The 20,591-nt window shown below is 37.0% G+C and overlaps 1 protein-coding gene across 1 annotated transcript in view; it reads right to left on the bottom strand.

Moving 5' to 3' along the window:
* The window catches only part of stan (protocadherin-like wing polarity protein stan), a 282,028-nt gene that overhangs the window by 242,822 nt on the left and 18,615 nt on the right, over positions 1-20,591 (bottom strand). Inside the window, exon 2 of the mRNA XM_073084689.1 lies at positions 12,966-13,003. The gene's annotated coding sequence lies outside the window, so the exon portion shown is untranslated. The remainder of the gene's footprint in view (positions 1-12,965; positions 13,004-20,591) is intronic.

Raw genomic sequence — 20,591 nt, 5'->3', positions numbered from 1 at the left:
TAGTTTTATTGCAAAGAAATATTTAAAATGGTTTATTAATACAACATTCAAATTCTTGTACATTTTAAGCAGTTTTCTAACATAATACTTTTTATCCAATATAAGGACTAAATTTCTAATGACTTTATAGGAACGGACATAAGCTATTTTTTGTAAAAACGTCACCGTTAAAAAATTCCACGTCGTCGTTAAAAAAAAGGGTCTAAAATCCAATAATTCATAGTGTCTGCTACCAACTTTAAGGGCCACTACAGGGCATGGGTCTTTCCCCACACCCTATAACAAAGAAAAGCTTAGGCCATTAATAAATGAAATTTGTAAAAGTATTTTAGAAACACTAGACAGATTAAAAGTGTAGACTTGTGAAATAGGGGTTGCTATGCAGATTTAAATTCGATCACTTCAAATCACGAGTAATGTAATATCGCAGACAATCCCTACGTCAGTTTTTTTAATTTAAAATCCATTAGCGAATAGCAAACAGCGCGATCCCGAGGGTGGAGCCCTCTAAACTTTTACTAGAAAATAAATACGCGCCCTTTGATTTAAAACGTTTTCTGATATCTCGAGGCCACATCAGATTTACTGTGTAACTTTCAAGATGATATCAAATACTTTTAATATAACTTGTATTTGCCCGCGACTGTTTCTGCGTGGATTTTTGGTTATAAGTTGAAACTCCATAGAAATACATAAAATATAATAGGTAGAACAATAAAAAGACGCTTTCTACACTCACCGCCCCATACTAGGATGCCCTGTGTCGTGGGTGCCATGGACACACACAAAGATGAACATTCAGACCCAGAACAGAAATAAAAATTCAAATCATAATTTAGATTTGTCTGACGGGGAATCGAACCCGGGAACTTCTGAGCGTCACAGGCGGGATGACCGCTTCGAGGGAATTTGTGATAAGAATACGGAAAAAGCTTGTTATAAAAAAAATTACATGTTTGCCTGACCGACGCTCAAACTCTACATCCTCTGCATGCCAGACCGGTCTGTTGACCGCTCTGCCACGTGGGTCATTGGTGTCTTTATAGTGTTATAGTAAACTTTTTATCACCCTAAACATATAAAATTTAAATAATTAAGTCATTATTAATTCGGTAGACACTCCCATGAGGCAGACCATAGTGATCTATCAAGCAGAGGTAGTTAGTTTTAGCATAGTAAAGAAATTAGGTACTATGGTTTTAAGCTCAATGTCCGGCCCAGAATGATGTGATCTCGTGAATGATGAATTTAAGATTTTAAGTACTATTTTATTACAAATTCACAACATCTACGACAAAGGTAATATAGTTTCTCCTTTAATATTTATTTCTGAATAAAGTCATTGGACTTAATAATGACATAAATTTACAATCAGTGACCGAACTAAAGACATTAAGTAAAAATAACACGTTTGACTCCAAAATTAAAATGCAAATGGCCAGATATAAATGACCGTTATCATAAAAGGTAGGGGTAAAGCCGTTTATGTTTTTATACCTGCTTCCGACGGTCTGTGACGATACGACATGCATCCATGAAGGACGCGACCCAGTCGGCATCGATGCGTCTGGGAAAGACATCGTCTGAGGAAGTGCGGATGAGTCTGATGTGGCGGTGGATCTTTCACAAGTCGCTAACTTTTAAGATGCGTTGCGACTTCTGACTTTCAATCCCTGTCTATTACATTTTTTTTATTTAATTTGCATTGCTACTTTATATCGATGTAAAATCATGCAAGTGAATTTTAAACCAGTTAACCCGAACCGATTGAGCTGAAATTGCATGTATATTTGTGTAGTGCAGTAATTCTAAATCCAATATTGCTAAAAAGAGTTTTCTAAGAAGTATACAAAGAAAAAAGTTGTTTTTAAAAACTTTCAAAATTAAAATTTATTCATTTAGCATTTTGGGATAACAAAATAGCTTCATCAATCATAACACTGACAGCTACTATTAGTAAATATAAAAAAGAATAATAGAAAAATGTATTATAGAAAAGCCGCGTACCGTGCCCGTCCATGGTCGCCCAGCTTCCATTAAAAATCCGTGAATTCACCGACCGTCAGAAGCGGCTTTTATACGAGAAATTGTATTAAATCGAATGCCGGAACGCAAGGGTCGAGTGGGGACTAATAAGCATTAATTACGCGTTCGACCACGTTTTCACCGGGAATTTTTGGCCAACGGCACGTATGGGGAAAATAATATATTTGATTAAGAGCTGCCGTTTTGGATAGATTTATTTTAAATTGGTTTTTATTTTATGTTTGAACGAGTCTTTTCTCTCCGATTCCAATAAATAATCGTTAATATAATAAAAGTCATACCACTTTGGCTATTTTGCAATAAATTATTTTTAAATATTTTTTGTATTCATTTGTCATGTCCATTTGGAGGTTGTTACCTCTCCCAATTAGTCAATGTTTACATTTTGCAAATCCTCTTCCTTCTAGGTCTATGACGTCATTAAATTCTCCTTAAGATAGAAACGATAGAAGTAAAGAAACACTTTATCGAGAGAAAGTGTAATGCCGCGTTCACAATTTTTCCACAACATTACAAATTTAAGCATGCGGATAGAGCACTTGACTTGGTTTGTGTAGTTTTGCAAGCGCGCGTAGTAAAACTTTTGAACAAGCCAAACGTTTGTACAGGTATAAAGCTGTGTTTAAAGTTTGCGCAAACGCCAAGCGTGGCGCGCGGCATAATATTCATCCAACGCACCGTTTTTTCTTGAACGAGCAATAAAGAGAGGCCACGGTGACAAACGTTTTTGTTGGTCTCTGAAGTTTGATGGATTACTCGGGTACGATAACCTATTTGTAATTTTAACTGCCTACTCGTGAGTGAGCGTGGGTTCCGCAAAGTAAAGGGACAAAAAAGATGTATTCACCTCAATTTAACTTTTTACTTGCTTGGTACCGACGGATATTTTATGTTACTAATATGATGTTAGAATAACTATAATTTTCGTACGAAATTGCAAGCAAAACCTAATGTTGAAGAAATAGAATATTCCAATATAACTTATATTATACATATATTTAGTGAGAAAGCTCCAAATTTGATAATCTGAAGACAGCAGTAAACCATTCGATTCCGAAGACACTGGATCGGTTGGCGTAATTTTGGCGCCAATCAGAGTGGCGTAATTTTGGCGCCAAGGTATATTTCCAGCGATGGAAATCAAAATATTAATGGTTGAACGAACGAATATTCCCTAAGAGTGAGGAATTGTTCGTGAAAACTGACATAAAAACAACTTGGCTTTCAACACTAATGCATTTACATATATCAGGAAGCATTGCTGTAATTCCTAAGAAAGGTAATCCAAAATCGCTTATCAGTACTGTGATCTCACAGGAGTAACGGTGAGAATAGCATTCCCTTAGCCTCAGTCGTTCCATATTACAGGTAATAGCATAAAAATATTGTAACTAGCGAATTATATAAATACAAAAAACTCCGTTAAAAAATTACCTATGTCGCCTAGAATTTAGATCGTTTGAGCTGCAGAGCGTGCTCAAGAATGAGACACAAACATACGCTCGAAGAACATTCACCTTCTTCAGATAGACATTAAGTAGCTAACGATCGTACAGTCCATCTGAAGACAAGTAGTCGATGTAACTCATAAGTATCTGTAATTAATCGTTAATAGGATTTGATGTCCTACATGTCCTATCTATGACTAGACAGCAACGCCTTGCGTTATCGCTGTACGGATGTAATCACAAGAGGTAACATATGAAAGAAAGTGAGCCCTAATAGAGGAGAGTTGGTGTAATTGTACCGCAGGTTTAATCGTACCAATATCATATATTTCCTATTAGATGAGCAATTAATTCTAATATAACAATACGGAAGTATGACTCCTTGCAGTTTCACGCCATTCCGCTATTTACAAATGGGATATATTGCGAACTGCTTGTGCCAGCAAAAACCATATTTTTTAGTGATACTTGATCTAAATTTTCGTCTTCTTTCGTAAGCACATAACTCGTCATAAGAGTAAGCTAAAAGTACACAGATTACTTGATTTTCCTGTATTAGGTAGTTAAGATATGAAGCTATTTTTTAATTGTTGTTTCATCATTGTAAACCTCATAGTTAAGTAATTATCGATGTTAAAGTGAAAAGTGGTACGATATAACCGACTTTCCCCTATATACGAGCGACAGCACGCATCGGCGACCGGCGCCGATAACCGGCGGCGTTCGCTAATGACAAATACAACTGTTCGTCATGTAATGACATTACGGTTACGGCTGAATGCTGATTATGGTTTCCGACTATACGTTATTTACAAACCATAATAATATATTATTTTCGTAACATTAATATCAAAATCCTAAAGTATTATTCAAATGTTAAAAAATATATAGAATAGTTTTATAGAACAGAATAAAAATAAAAGGAAATTTAGAAATCGTACTGGCGATAAAATGTATAACAGTGATCGTGAGGCTATTACACTTAGTCTAAATCGATATCTTTAAGTTTTAAAGGTCCTTAAAGGAAATCGAGCCCATAACCAGTCATATCTGGTTTCACCACTTGCGAGTAACGATAAGCGAGTTAATTTTGAACAAAAATGCTTTTTCAATATATAATGGTTTATTAAATATCTTAACCCATTGTAATACGAAACTAAAATGAATTTTAGGGTTAAAATCTGAAGCGTGCAATCTCATCACTTGTTTAAAGAACGATTAAAACGTCCCAATTTTTTCGTAACTATCTCACAAGGTTGCACCTTTTTAGAAAGAAATATGCAAGTTAACAATCATTTGAATCAATTGAAAGCAGGTATAACAAAATTTCACATCACTGACAAATGCTTGTTATTTTCCTTTCAGATTTTTAATTTTTATATATATTCAATAATTTTACGACATTATATTTACTTTTTTACACATTATTACTAATCGCTTATAGCTTATCGTAGCAAGCAAGTGATCGCAACAAGAGTCCGCATGAGGAGCCTCATTGGATATTCATAGAGAGACGCTGAATTGTCCGGAGATAATTATTTGGCAGCGGAATACAAGTCCGCCATTAAATAACTGTCGGAACTGAGAACGGCTGTAATAAAATTGTACAGCACTGACAAATGCGTTATCTCCCTTTCGGATTTATTGTCATGATACCGCCAGCGGCGCTGCAGGTTAGCTTTCGAACTGTTTCTGAATTTAATACGACAAAAAACGAAAATTGTCTCTTTGATACTGTGTCTGATGTAATACAGGTATTACCAATTGCATTGTTTCATAAAGTAATGCGAAGACAATGAGCTTTTGCGACGTTTTTCGGGGTATATTTTTAACAAGCGTTTATTAGCTTGGGTTGTATGTACGTAGGGCACTTTTCGAAAACTGATAAATGGAGCACCCCACGCTTTTTCACAATTATACTATTTACTGTTCCTTAATAGATTCCTAGATTGAAATTTATTATCTATTTATAGTTGATTTTATCATAAATTCGTGTTTTTTTAGGTGTGTTTTTTGAACTATATTTATTCAGTTTACTTTAGTTATGCTTTTTTATTTATTTTATGCACGAATTAAAATTATAATTTTTCAAATGTTACTTCTGTAATAGATGTTTAATTATTAGTTTACTACAATATTTTAATTAGAAAAAGAATGAAAGGTACACCTCAAGTACTTTTGCCGTTGTAGGTAATCCTAAATAGGTAAAATTTCTGCTCGAGGTCCGAGTTAAGAGCCTTGCTACCAACACGGATAACTTTCAAGGTCCAACCCATAATATATATCTTACCACGCCTTCCGATAAAACATAGCCTCAAAATACGGTACATTTGTATATACAGTATACTAGTCAGATATGCCCATTAACCAATCGAGTTCCGATAGAGAAAAACACAGACGAATCATATTCGCAAATTTTATTCATTCGAAAATTTATCAGTCAAAAACGAACTACAAACATAATCGTGTTTTGTGAGTATGACTTTCAACGCACAGCTCAACCCGCGTACATCCATGCATCCTAGTGCATTTTTGCAAATTGCACGTAGGAACTCTTAATATTTTTTAGATTTAAAGTAAACTAAAATGTATATCACTAAAAACTTCGAGTAAACGTTCCATTCAAAACGGTTTAATAATTAAAAATGCTATTGTGAATATCTGTCCCATACGTAAAAAAATACTATATAGTATTTACTAATAAACATTGCTTTACCTATATAGGTAGTAAGTTATCGACATAACACAATAAATCATTCAATTAAACATCAAAAACTTAAAACTCCCTTCTATTAATTACTGAAGGCACCCAATTTTATTTATTTGCATGCTAAAAGCATTCCCCGATCCGATTTGAGATGCAGACTCCGTGTTCCGTCCGAGTGAATCACGGAATCGATTTGTTGTCGGCGCGTAAACAAACTTCGTGCGTAAATCTAAGTACTTTTGCCGGCTAATGGTCACGTTTCGTTCAATTATAAGTGCTGGAACAGCCGAAGCTGGAAAGCTTCCAGCAATTTGGAGTTGAGCTCTGCTATTTGATGGCTTTGCGAAGCGACACTACCTTCCGTGCCTTTGATAGACTCGGGCTGTAGACAAACATGCACTTACAAAGAGTGGGGAGATACTTGTGTTTTCCAAAAAGTTTTGGACAGAATGAAAGTGTGGAGAGCGCAAATGAAAACGTCGAAAATAGTCTCGATACTACTTCAAAATACCTCGATCTTTCAAAACAAACTTTCTAAGCGAATTTTGTTATAAAATAAACTTTACAACTTGCAGTCCTTTTTATGAAATGGAGTATAATTCTCTCTTCTCTACAATTAGCTCCAATCTACAGCGCCGCAAAATGGGGCTTATTCTATTTCTTTATTTACAAGAACGCAATGATTACCAGGATATTTAGTATATAGCATAGTTCTGTGTCGTACCTGTATAATATGCAAAAATAAGTGTAACGATGGTGCCGTGGGCAGCAGTGATTACTTACCATCAGGACGGCATGTTGGTATGCCACTTCAGTCTTATGAAATGAAATGAAATATATTTATTTTGTATAGGCCAACGGTGGCACTTACAAATTGTCAGTTACAATATTTTTCTTAAACTACTACCGGATCGGAACGTGACCTCTACTATCTATTATACTATTTCTACCTCTATTATCTACTATCTATTATAAAAAAACACTTTTTTGTACTTCAAAACAAGAACTCACGGTATTGAAAATCAGTAGGTATTTTTTTAATAAAACCTTAGTAACCTTAAGCATCTAACTTTTAACATCACTTCCATTTCCCACAAAATTTCTGTCAAGAGGCTAGTTAACAAAAATGTAGCGAGCACCAAGCATGTGGTTTTTGGCGGTAATAATATAATCCTAGCCCTACGGAGCACGAAGGGCGTAAAAGTTTAACGTACGAACACGACCATAATTTTCACGGAAGTCGTAAAGAGCCGCCATGTTGGGAAGCGGAGTGTTTTGGCGGGAATTCGCTGTTGTTTTCGTTTTTCGGGAAAGAATGGCAAAGGATTGTTGATTTTTCAGCCAAATAATAATGATGTTAAATGATTTTTTGTGTTGCTTGAAAATCAATAACTTTCGCACAGTTATGTTCTCACAAATAAATAAGCTTTTAAACTAAGTTTGCATTATAAAAAACAATATTTGTTATTGGTCAATTAGTTTTAACTTATTCTCTTTTTAATTATATCATTACGAATATTGCTATGATACTTTTAATATCTTGTCGAGACAACTTTTTGCGCCTAACTGTACTTTTCTTACACAGCTACCTAGATTTTAGTGTCGCCAACTACAAATAAACCATTGTTCAGACACTGTTATATTTTTATTCTGTGGACTCATTTTGAAAATATGTAAAACTAGTGTAAAACGAATGAAACCCAGAACTTTTTCAATTCAATTCCAATCCGTAATTACTCTCGAACTGGAATCAGTGTTGCCAACTACAATTAGATAACGGGCTTAGTGTCTATGGGTATTATGGAGAATGTTTACGTATAACTTGTTTCAGTAAAAAGTAAAATCCAATACAAAATTTCTACTTACCTCCCACTCGCTCTCTATAATGTGCAAACGAGAAGCATGTACCAAAACTGCCATTTTGGATTACATTCCTTATTGGAACGGGTGGTAGTCTTATCAATATTATCTTACCCAACCCTAATTTATGAAGGGTTACTGTAAACAAGGATTGTGCGTATTGTATGACTTAGATGCCACAGTTAAGGGTAGCAAATGGGCCCTTTGTAACAATATTGATCGTTAACTTTAATATGAAGGTTGCAAAATAAAGCATTTTTATACAAATGAAGTCCAGCTGAATGGCAGTGATAGACTATCTGTGGAAAACCTAGTGTTTAGAGACTTTGCCTCTCAGCTTATCACTCATCTTCATTCCATTTTTTTTTAATTCTCATTCATTCGATCAAATGGATCAAATCATCCGAGCATTTACATCACATGGCACTGTCATTACCATCATTCATCGTAAAAAGACATGCCCAACAGTGGGACAATAATAGGCTGATGATGATGAAGAACACTTGTTAAAAATTAGGCTGTCTACAGAGCGTAGCATGCTAAGTGACACATGACATGTCCAGCAGTGGGACAATAATATGTCCATGATGATAATTACCACTTCTGAATAATTAATGTTGTGTACAGAGCGTAGCACTTGCCAACTGACACATGACACTGTAATGGCATTTCTATCATACATTTGGACGAGACATGCCCAGCAGTGGGACAATAATATGTCCATGATGACAATTACCACTTCTGAATAATTAATGTTGTGTACAGAGCGTAGCACTTGCCAACTGACACATGACACTGTAATGGCATTTCTATCATACATTTGGACGAGACATGCCCAGCAGTGGGACAATAATATGTCCATGATGACAATTACCACTTCTGAATAATTAATGTTGTGTACAGAGCGTAGCACTTGCCAACTGACACATGACACTGTAATGGCATTTCTATCATACATTTGGACGAGACATGCCCAGCAGTGGGACAATAATATGTCCATGATGACAATTACCACTTCTGAATAATTAATGTTGTGTACAGAGCGTAGCACTTGCCAACTGACACATGACACTGTAATGGCATTTCTATCATACATTTGGACGAGACATGCCCAGCAGTGGGACAATAATATGTCCATGATGATAATTACCACTTCTGAATAATTAATCTTGTGTACAGAGCGTAGCACTTGCCAACTGACACATGACACTGTAATGGCATTTCTATCATAAATTTGGACGAGATATGCCCAGCAGTGGGACAATAATATGTCCATGATGATAATTACCACTTCTGAATAATTAATCTTGTGTACAGAGCGTAGCACTTGCCAACTGACACATGACACTGTAATGGCATTTCTATCATAAATTTGGACGAGATATGCCCAGCAGTGGGACAATAATATGTCCATGATGACAATTACCACTTCTGAATAATTAATGTTGTGTACAGAGCGTAGCACTTGCCAACTGACACATGACACTGTAATGGCATTTCTATCATAAATTTGGACGAGATATGCCCAGCAGTGGGATAACAATACATTGATGATAATGATTAATAGTCTTATTAAAATTTTAGCAATGTACGCTTAGCATCTGTCGCGTTCACATCAGTAATTTCCATTGGATTACATAAGCAACTTTGAGTATACGCGAATAGGGATCAAATTTTAATCCCCCCGTATTATTGTCCCCTAAATGATCCCCACACAATATTCAAATGGGGCTTCAAAATGAAGCGGAGTGGACAGAAGGCGTAACCATATGAGCGCCATGGATTTTGAAATTATATTTATACGGGATTTACGCGCTATGCAGCTCACGTGATCTTTTATAGTCACTTAATTGTTCCGTACATTTAAACAGTAATAAATAGCAACTTTTTGTTTAAAGAGCAAACATTTTTGTTTGCTGTGCTAAAGATAAAAAATATGCGAAAATTTGGTGGCACGAAATCATGCGAGTTCGGCTCTTACTAGACTAATAGCTCATTTGCTTTTTTATTTAAGGTTAATAACATTAAATAAAAAAGCAAACGAGCAGTCCAACTGATGGTAAGTGATGGTGGTAACTGATGGTAAGTGGTGTGATGGTAAGTGACCCGTCGCCTATGTACACCTGTAATCAAATTCATGTGGAGCAGTTCTATCTGAAGCCAATCACAGATGATTTAGCACTCCTGGGACTAAATCCCTGGGACTATTGAAGGTGGTAGAACCCTTTGTGGTTCGACTCCGGCGGCACCACCACCATACCTATTTCTACCTAATAACAGCAGTGTTAGGCGCTGCTGTGTTCCAGTTTCAAGGGTGTGGTAAGGGAGACAGACTTTTTCGAGGCGTTCCAGCTTAGTCCTCAGAGGTAGCGGCGCATCTGTGGCCGACCTCAATTAGGAATAACTAATCCTATCTGGAGTTGATTACATATGTCCATGGGCGGCAGTAGCCACTTGCCACGATGGCACTGACGGACTGTATGCTCGTCTGCTCTTATATTATAAAAAAAAGGTCACCTCGTTGATTACGTGTCCATGGGCGGCATTAGCCTCATACCATCGTGGACTGCACGCTTGTTTGCCACTTCGTAATAACGAATAAGTTGACTTTTTATACAGAAAATGTTTTTTTAACAAATGCATGTAGCAGACAGGCAGTGGTTAACCGGTTACCACGTTAAACTTTCCTGCTGAGTCGCAGAGCTGACCGCTAACGGCTAATTTGCTTAGTTGGACTTAACGTTGCCACCTACGATTACATACGTTAAGTATATGTGATGCCAAGTTTCCCTGTTGTCTCGATATTTAACTTCTTGTGCATCTGCCTTAAATAGCAACACAGTCCTTTGTGTAAGTGTTTTTGTCAACTAAGATCTACTACGCCATATCACCATCATCCTGACTTACAAGTGAGTGGCTTTATGAGTAGCATATGTGGGTTAAAGCCAAATCTCCTCAGTGTCCAATATCTAAAGATATACTTAAGTATTCTGTAAGGCATACATATAATTTTAATTAATATTAATAAAAAATATTTAAATAACTTAGCTAAGACTTAATTAAGATTTTTAAATCTTAAATTCAAACTTACTGAATTAGGTCAATCGAATTCATTTCGGTTTAGACCCAGAATATTCAAAATGTGAAGTTTCGTCGAGGTCCCCAGAGCAAAATATTACAAAACGCAAGGCAATTTGAACCTCCCCTACAGATTTTAACGGGTCTGATCGTTATTTGGTAAGTCGTTAACACAACAACACCAACGACGTTAAGCGATATACGAGAATTAAGCGATAAAGTATCAACACGTAGTAATGACCAATGACCATAGAGAATGTATGTCTTGCTAAAAATTGGTGAAAAGGCTGTTATTAGCAATAGACATAGTACATAAATAAAAAAATATATCAACAAACTTTGAGGAAGGCTGGGGTAAAAGGGTAAAAAGGCAAAGGTGGCATTTTTGCATCCTATATATTCATAACTACTTTTATGCGTGTCACACATCCACAGGTGGCGAAGTCCGAAGAGACTGCAGCAGATTAGGATATCTTGCCACCACAGATGTGTTAGTTAGGTAAGTGGTATGCGAGATCGAAGCTAAGCTATGTAAATACTGCATAGCTTAGCTTCGATCGCTACACTCGTGGCAATCCTTATCTCGGTACCAATCTTCAGCTTCCATCTCTCTATTAAAAGGCTACGTTGAGAGTAGCAACACTAACAATAAAGTCAAGAAATCCTATTGTTGGATTAAATATCGCTTGCTAGTTACACGCCGATAGTAACATAATCGTTAAAAAACTTTCAAAACTTGCGAAGCGACATCCTTCAACCATAACTGACAAAGATGGGGCCCGAAACTTGATTCCCTGATCTAACTTTCATTTCGATAAAACGATATTGCCTTTATATGTCTTTAATGTACTTTATATCAATGATATCGTGATAAAAGGAACTTAAGGGAGACATTTTACGATGTCACAAATGGAATTTACTGGTACTAGTTATTTTTTGCTCTTCTTGGCTTTATTGCGTATTTTTGATATTATTTAAACTGCAAAGGAAATTAAGATGTTAATCTTGTTCATTAACAGCGTTATAGAGTAGTAGAGAGAGAATCATTAGATTTTTTTTGTAACAGAACTGTAGTGTGGAGCTAAGGCTTCCTAATATAAGATAGGTTTAGAGTAATATTAAGATAGAATAAAGACATCAAACCATTAAGACGCCTCTGACGAGCCTGCTTCCTTCACCACATGGCGATGTTGATGTGACAAGGTACTGTCAATTAATGAAGCATAACTTTATTGTTGAAGAAAGATACAGGTTAGGGGCCAATGGGTATTAGGTATTTTATAAACTGCCTGTAAGGCTTTCGGTAAGCTTTACCTATTCCTATTCAATTATACCAACCGGAACCAATGGGTTACACGCATTGGAAGGACGAAAACGCCTATAGAATAGTTATAGGCGGTCACCCATCCAACCATTGATCGTGCTTGACGTTGCTTAACTTCAAAGGACGGTAACACGAGCCAAATTCAACGCACGTTTTGACCTTCTTTCATGTTTCTTACTTTTTTTACTTATTTTAGATAACTTGTTTCAATAAATATCGCAAGCCATTTTGTATATGTTTCTCTGTCGCACGTTATTAAGAATGATCGAGACGCAAATATAAACACCACCATTTTGTATTACAATCTCTATTGGATCACGTTACATCATTCAACATTGTACTAGGAACACATAGATCTTCATATATCTCCCGTCACACCACCAACATCTAAATAACTACAGCATATTTACCTGTACTTGAAAGGTAAGGGTGGTTAGGGGTGGCTGAGGGGCTTATTGCTAGTGAGTGGTGATTATACACTTGTTATTCTATAAGTACTTACAGCGTAGGTACACGTCTAGACGATTATTCACGGGATACCTGTAAATTTAAAAATACATTTTAAAATTGTAAAATAAATGAAATAATATTTTCTGTTGTTAATGAATATCACAGTTTATAAAGGTCGTTATAGAAACGCGGTATAAGGGCGGGGGCACATGTCTACGGTGCGGCATATTTTCTTTGATTCTGTTCTTTCTTCATTCGTCGTCTTAGTAACAGGAGCAAAATAATACGTCTTTCGGAGCAAAGTAATAAGATAAAAACTGAACGATGGTTTCCCGCGCTGCATCGCACAAGGCGCCGTGTCGCGGCACGACGCCGTGCCGTCACCCGGTAGCGTCGCCGTGTCGTTACACGGTATCCGGTGCCGCACCGTAGACATGTGCCCACGCCCTAAAGGACAACACATAAATACGATGCGGTGTCGTACTACCAAAATCGACGACGCCGTTTGTCGTATCGCAGAAATTTGCGTCGTGCAACGCGCATAACGTCAAATCGAGCATCACTGCCATTTACTAAAAACAGCATATTAGCACATAATACAGAGGCTTCATTCGCGGAAAAAATAGCAGTTTCACACGTAGTTTAAACGTGGTAGAACAGTTCGTGTTTCAACTACGAAGGTACCCCCTCCACACCTATTCGTAAGGGAGACATAACCTCTTATTAGATGTTTACTAACTCACTACTCAAGGGTAAGATAGGGCTCTAATTCTATCTAGGTATTTTGAAGGTGGTAGACCACCTTTGGCGGCACCACCGCCACACCTATTTCTGCCTCATAACAGCAGTGTTAGGCGCTGCTGTGTTCCGTTTTGAAGGGTGTGGTAAGAGAAACATACTTTTCCGAGGCGTTCCAGCTTAGTCCTCAGGGGTAGCGGCGCATCTGTGGCCGACTTCAGGTAGGAATATCTATTCCTATCTGCGGTTGATTACAGGTGTCAATGGGCGGCAGTAGCCACTTACCATCAGGTGGACTGCATGCTCGTCTGCTACTCCAATATTATAAAAAAAAAACTAGGGTTATAAATGTCACATGACGATTGTTGGCAATAACCACCAGGTGCATATTCATTTACTCTTATAATCCTTACTCCTTACTAATATTATAAATCCGAAAGTAACTCTATCTGTCTGTCTGTCTGTCTGTCTGTCTGGTTGTCTCTTCTTCACGCCTAAACCACTAAACCGATTTTAATGAAATTTTGTACAAAGATAGTCTGATACCCGAGAAATGACATAGGATAGTTTTTATCCCGGAAATCCCACGGGAACTAGGAGAACGTTAATCGGAACGTTAATCGGAGAATCGATCTTTTGGACCCAAAACATCGATTATTTTAATCGATATTAGTAAGGATTGAATCGTAAACTATGCATTTGATCAAGTGATGATCTTTAGCAAAGTTGAAGGTACGAATTTAGTTTTATGTATAATAGTATGTTATATTACTTTCTTTTAAACGCGGGCGAAGCCGCGGGCAAAAACTAGTATTCTAATAAAAGCTATAAGCTAATATCATCGACCTTAAGATAAACCGAAACCAGTATGAAGCTGTTATCTTAATAAAAAGCTCGTCTGAGCTCTGGATCCACGGTTATGATTACATCTTATTAACTCAACCGGAGTAGCGGATCAAAGAACCGGTTATCAACTCGCTCGGTTTAAATGGGAATACGTTAGAAGCCAGTTTCTAAGCAGCTAAGTATTTGAAATTAGACTGCCGCATTTTTGCTTGTCTTATTATGGAGATAAGTTCGTTTTCTCATAATATATTATAGAAGTAGAAAATGAGTATGCAGTCCACCATCCACACAGTAAGTGGTAACTGCCGTCCATAGTCATCGGTAATGAAGCCAAAATAGGATTAGAGCTTCGATCAAAAATTGGTATTGTTGTCCTACGTCGGCAAAAGATGCGTTGCTACCCCTGATGACTGGATAGAACACCTCTGACAAGCATATACCTTTACCACACTATCAACACCACCATACTTTTACGTGAGTAAAGTGATAGGGCTGTTCAATTCCGACGCAAAAGACGTGGCAAGTGATATTTTTTTTTTTTTATAATATAGGAGTAGCAGACGAGCATGCAGTCCACCTGATGGTAAGTGGCTACTGCCGCCCATGGACATCTGTAATACACCCCAGATAGGATTAGATATTCCTACCTGAGGTCGGCCACAGATGCGCCGCTAACCCTGAGGACTAAGCTGGAACGCCTCTGAAAAGTCTGTCTCCCTTACCACACCCTTCAAACCGGAACACAGCAGCGCCTAACACTGCTGTTATTAGGGAGAAATAGGTGTGGCGGTGGTGCCGCCGGAGTCGAACCACAAAGAGTTCTACCACCTTCAAACACAACAACATATGAAGTCTAAGGATTAGTTCTTAGGACAGCAAGTCGTATATGATTTCCTTTCAGCAATTCCTTTCATCGTTCCACTGCTATAAATAATATAAAAATAACTTTTTACAAGAAGCGTAAGAACCGCTTTCAAAATGAAAGATTAGCTACCTATTAGTTACACTGATCTTACCGAGTTAGTTATACTTCCGTAATTCTCATTAGCGACTTCCTAATTACTAAACCATTAACTCGCGGTAACGAGAACTAAAGTTCTGAAATGATGACGGTATTTGATGTCTAGTATTGCTTTAGGGAGTTTAGGAGTCAACAATATCCTAGACCACTATTAGATTCTCAAAAGAGCCCTAATTTAGGAGCCCTAGCGAGATATTACCGTAAAAAGTAAAGTATGTTCCTATATACTTGGAAAAGTCTACATCTCTTAGCAAAGTTCCGTAAAAACATTTATGATGTAGCAAAGTGTCGTAAAAATCAGTTACTTTTTAGTGCCAATCCTACTCATATTTTTTGCGTTCTAGTTTTTTACTTTTGATAACCATCAGTTCAAAATAGCAATCACGCTTAGCCGTGTAAATGGACGGCAACACGGCTCAGCTTTCATATACATACTATACTACTTCCTACTACTACTACTACTACTACTACTACTACTACTAGCTTCCGCCTTCGACTTCGTTTGCGTGGACTTTATGAATAAAACATTTCGATGTACCAAGTCTCATGAGGATGACAGGACATTCGTATAGGTACCATTGTAGATTATTTACATCGTAGATTATGTGCAGGATGAATTTTTCAAGTGGACGAAATCCGAAAGTAAGTCATGAGAAATAGAAAAAGTACTGAATGGAGTTACGGGACCAGTTTTAATAAAAACTAAAGGTGTTTAATTAAGTTTAATTAGGAGTTAGATTCCTATTATGTTATTGAGCCTTAGAATAATATTGCTTACAAGGATCAAATTTAGAAAATTTCCTCGCTACAAAACTACATTCTATATATACAGGATGTATACAGTTAGTAAGGTTCTGCTTGACATCTGTGGTTCTCAAATCGGCTTGTTTACAAATAGCTAGTGTAGCCAAAACCCACAGTCCCGACGCCATATAGTTTTACAAATGGATACGACAGCTGGTAACATGATATGCAAATGGGAGCAAATCGGATTTACTGGACCAGGACGCCAAATTTTGTTTATATGTGGAAACGATCCGAATTGAATTAGAATTTGAATAATTAACACAGTTTTGTACTCAGGCACAGATAGAGACCCCAACTATCTTTGTGTTAGTGCGAATAATATTACAGAATGAGCTGTATCGATACTTTAGTATAATTATCTTGTATGTATGATGAATCTTTTGCTTCATGAAGTGATCGATGAACATTTTTAATATTTTTTTTATATTTTTTTTTCATAATTACAACAAAGTGGGTTCGATATTTAAATTAAAAAGTCAAAATATTTTTTTTACTTTTATACAGGAAATGCAAACCTTCGGCGCGATTTTATAAGGAAAATATTGTTATTTTTTTCTCTATGGTAGAGTTTTTTTTATACGCCTACTTTTGGTAATGATTTTAGCCACTGATTTATTTAAAAATATTCTCTTCTTTTTCTACTACCACATTAAAAAACCAAGCCCAAACCCATATTACCACTCAACATCTGAGTATCAAAACTAAAAATAATCGGGCGGTCCGAAAACCCCAGATCGATACCGAATGCATGGTGTACGGAGTACTGAGGGTACCGCAATGCCTACGTGCAAGGGTCCTCCCCTCTGAGTCATAAAGAGGGTGGCGCCCTCTCACTTCGGGTTTGGTCGATATTCCTCTCTTTTGTTTTACACTTCCAACGCACTGCACTACCGGTTTTAGGATAGTGCGTTCAATAGTTGGAAATCAGATTAGTGTTGGGCATTTTTAATTTATTAATTTAGGTTTGAATTGTAGGACTAAGTAGGTAGAATGTTGCCAACATTTACGTGATTTTAAAATCTACTAAAATATTAAAATTATTATCGTTTGATTTAACAGCTCATTGTGAGATAACTTACATATCGGATATATATAAAAAATACACATATATATAAGAAAGGTCTTTATTCTTCCCTTTATTTTCAGGGGGCAGCTCGAACTACATTTTGATACCTAATACAGTCCGCGATTTCGTTTACATGCTTAAATTTGACCAGGAACTTTAAAAAGGTTGTGGATACCTGGCATACATCATCACCTTTTAAGACAAGATCCATACCTAACAGGACAACAGAGTAGCTTATATTTGTTTTATAATATAGGAGTAACAAACGAGCATGCAGTTCACCTGATGGTAAGTGGCTACTGATGCCCATGGGCATCTGTAATCAACCCCAGGTAGGATTAGATTCCTACCTGCGGTGGGTCACAGTTGCACCGCTACCTTTAAGGACTAAGCTGGATCGCCTCGGAAAAGTATGTCTCCCTTACCACACCCTTCAAACGAGAACACAGCTGCGCTTAACACTGCTGTTATAAGTACAAATAGGTGTAGCGGTGGTGTCGCCGGAGAACCACAAAGGGTTCTACGACTTTCAAAAAAAAAAAAAAAAACAATAATACAAAATACATACAAACGCATCTAAACCCTTGACCAATCATATCTAATTTCCTACTGAGTGCATTCCGTTGTACGCTTTCCGTTTATCTTAAACCCGATCTCGTTAAGGCATCTGGGTTTCGAAAACAATTACCAGACTCCAGGGCGGTCCCTTACTTGTCAATATAATTCACTAATAGCTTTAGTCGTATTAACTTTAATTGGTTATTTATCATAGATGAACGCAAAGCCATTTTAACCGTTACTAATATCGAGGTATTGGTATATTTTAGTGCTCATACCTAAATCATTCCTTAAATAATTTATGTGATGATAATAAAAAAGAAAACATTTTTTCTGTATTTTCATTTATCTGGGGGCACTGTAGTGCCCCCGCAAATCGAACAAAAAATTAATTATACTGCTAAACCGATTTTTAGGGACTAGAGATTTTTTAATTTGTCATGTGAATTTTAATAGTGCCTGTAATAATAGTAAGTTTTGCCAACCGAAGACCGAATTGACCATTTCTAGAAGGCAGAGATTGTCAATCGATCAGAAGTAGGCAAAACAGATTAATTATTAATAACGGGCATTAGCTAGAGGTGACTAAGTATTTTAGCATTCCTAAAGCATAATTTTTGAAATAGTACTTTCTTACAACTAAAGAGAGGATTATAGAAGACTAATGGTAACATACATATATTATATTTACGTATACGTCTTTAAGTACCCCCATGCATTTACTTAGCAAGGGTGCGTAGCTCAAACAATATTTGTCCAAATTACTTACGCCCGGTGCGTTGAAGTGCTTTCGAAAGCAGACTGACGTACTCATCCATAATTTTGTATCAAGATTACCAAATATATCTCCAGCGTAAGGAGTTATAAGTTTAGTGGTATTAATTTCGACTTCTCACGCTTTGAATTCAAGTATGATTTTTGAAGTTAAAACATCTTTAATAATGTTAAACTCGCGTCAGGGCGCGTTGCCTGGTCGAAAGTTCGTAAGGCGGCAAAGCAAACTGTAAGTTTAGATGTCATCCGGTGTCAGCATAGAATAAATATGTCAATGGGTCATCATTTTCATTTTTTATTTGTTATATTTTATTATTCAGGTTAGTTTTGAAGGTGGTAGAACCCTTTGTGGTTCGACTCCGGCGGCACCACCGCCACACCTATTTCTACCTAATAACAGCAGTGTTAGGCGCTGCTGTGTTCCGGTTTGAAGGGTGTGGTAAGGGAGACAGACTTTTCCGAGGCGTTCCAGCTTAGTCCTCAGGGGTAGCGGCGCATCTGTGGCCGACCTAAGGTAGGAATATCTAATCCTATCTGGGGTTGATTACAGATGTCCATGGGCGGCAGTAGCCACTTACCATCAGGTGGACTGCATGCTCGTCTGCTACTCTGATATTATAAAAAAAAAAAAAAAAAAAAAAAAAAGTTTCGAAAGTTGTCACTTCTGCCGGCAATCCCGGAGTACAACTCGTTGATTTTTTTCAAAATTGTGATCAACGCACTTGTGCTTGTGCTTAGTAGTTTAGTAGGTTATTTCACATCAATCGCATCAACAATCCATTACTATCCCACTGCTGGGCACGGGTCTCCTCTCATAATGAAAAGGATTAGGCCATAGTCCTACAAGCTGGCCAAGTGCGTATTGGTAGACTTCACATACCTTTGAGATTTTTTTGTTATAAATCTCTCAGGTTTACAGGTTTCCTCACGATGTTTTCATTCACCGTTTAACAAGTGATAATTAATTTCTAATACGCACATAACTTTGAAAAATCAGAGGTGCGTGCCTGGGATTATACCCCGGACCCGTTGATCGAGAAGCCGAGTTTCTTAACCACTAGGCTATCACTGCTATATATATAGTAGGTTATTTTATCAATAGATTATAGCAATCTAGGTATGCGTGACTTTAGGACGCTTTGAAATTAGATGATTGAGTCGGGAATTTCTAATACTGAAAACGGCATAAGCGTCCGTTTTTTTTATACAAAATGAAAACACATATAATTTGTGCTTTCTAAACTAACGAACGTGCTAATTTATTTTATTTATTTATATGTTTCTCAAACAAACAATTTAGACTATTTAACATAGGCGATTATTTTATAAATACATGCATAAAGAAATAAATACAGTTTCCACTATTAATTTGTACTAGCCGACCCGGCAAACTTTGTACCGCCTCAAAATCTGTTTATCAAATATATTTCATATAAAATATAGCCTATGTTACTCGTGGATAATGTAGCTTTCGAAGGGTGAAATAATGTTTAAAATCGGTCCAGTAGCTTTTGAGCCTATTCATTACAATCAAACAAACAAACAAAGTTTTCCTCTTTGTAATATTAGTAGATGAATAGCGTAACCATTAGTTGTAGTATAGTCCGCGTAAAACTGCTAGTCCGCTCGGAATATAGAAATGAATCGCGTCGCCATAACAATTTGTTTGACTACACTTGCACGCAACATCTTCAGAGCGGACTAGCAGTTTGGCGGGCACTATACAACAACCGTCGTGCTGTAGTCTGGTCCGACTCAACCATCTAATTTGTAAGCTCCCTTACAAAAGGTACTTAGAAAAAACGACCCTGTCGGTTTCCTGTGACGCGTGCGTGCTCACATTTTATTCTGATCGTTTTCCCCAAAGA

Source organism: Epargyreus clarus, unplaced genomic scaffold (genome assembly GCF_041222505.1).
Source record: "Epargyreus clarus isolate Ecla_fem2 unplaced genomic scaffold, WU_Ecla_fem_2.2 ptg000021l, whole genome shotgun sequence".
Taxonomy (NCBI): domain Eukaryota; kingdom Metazoa; phylum Arthropoda; class Insecta; order Lepidoptera; family Hesperiidae; genus Epargyreus; species Epargyreus clarus.
This window is presented reverse-complemented; position numbering and strand designations above follow the sequence as displayed.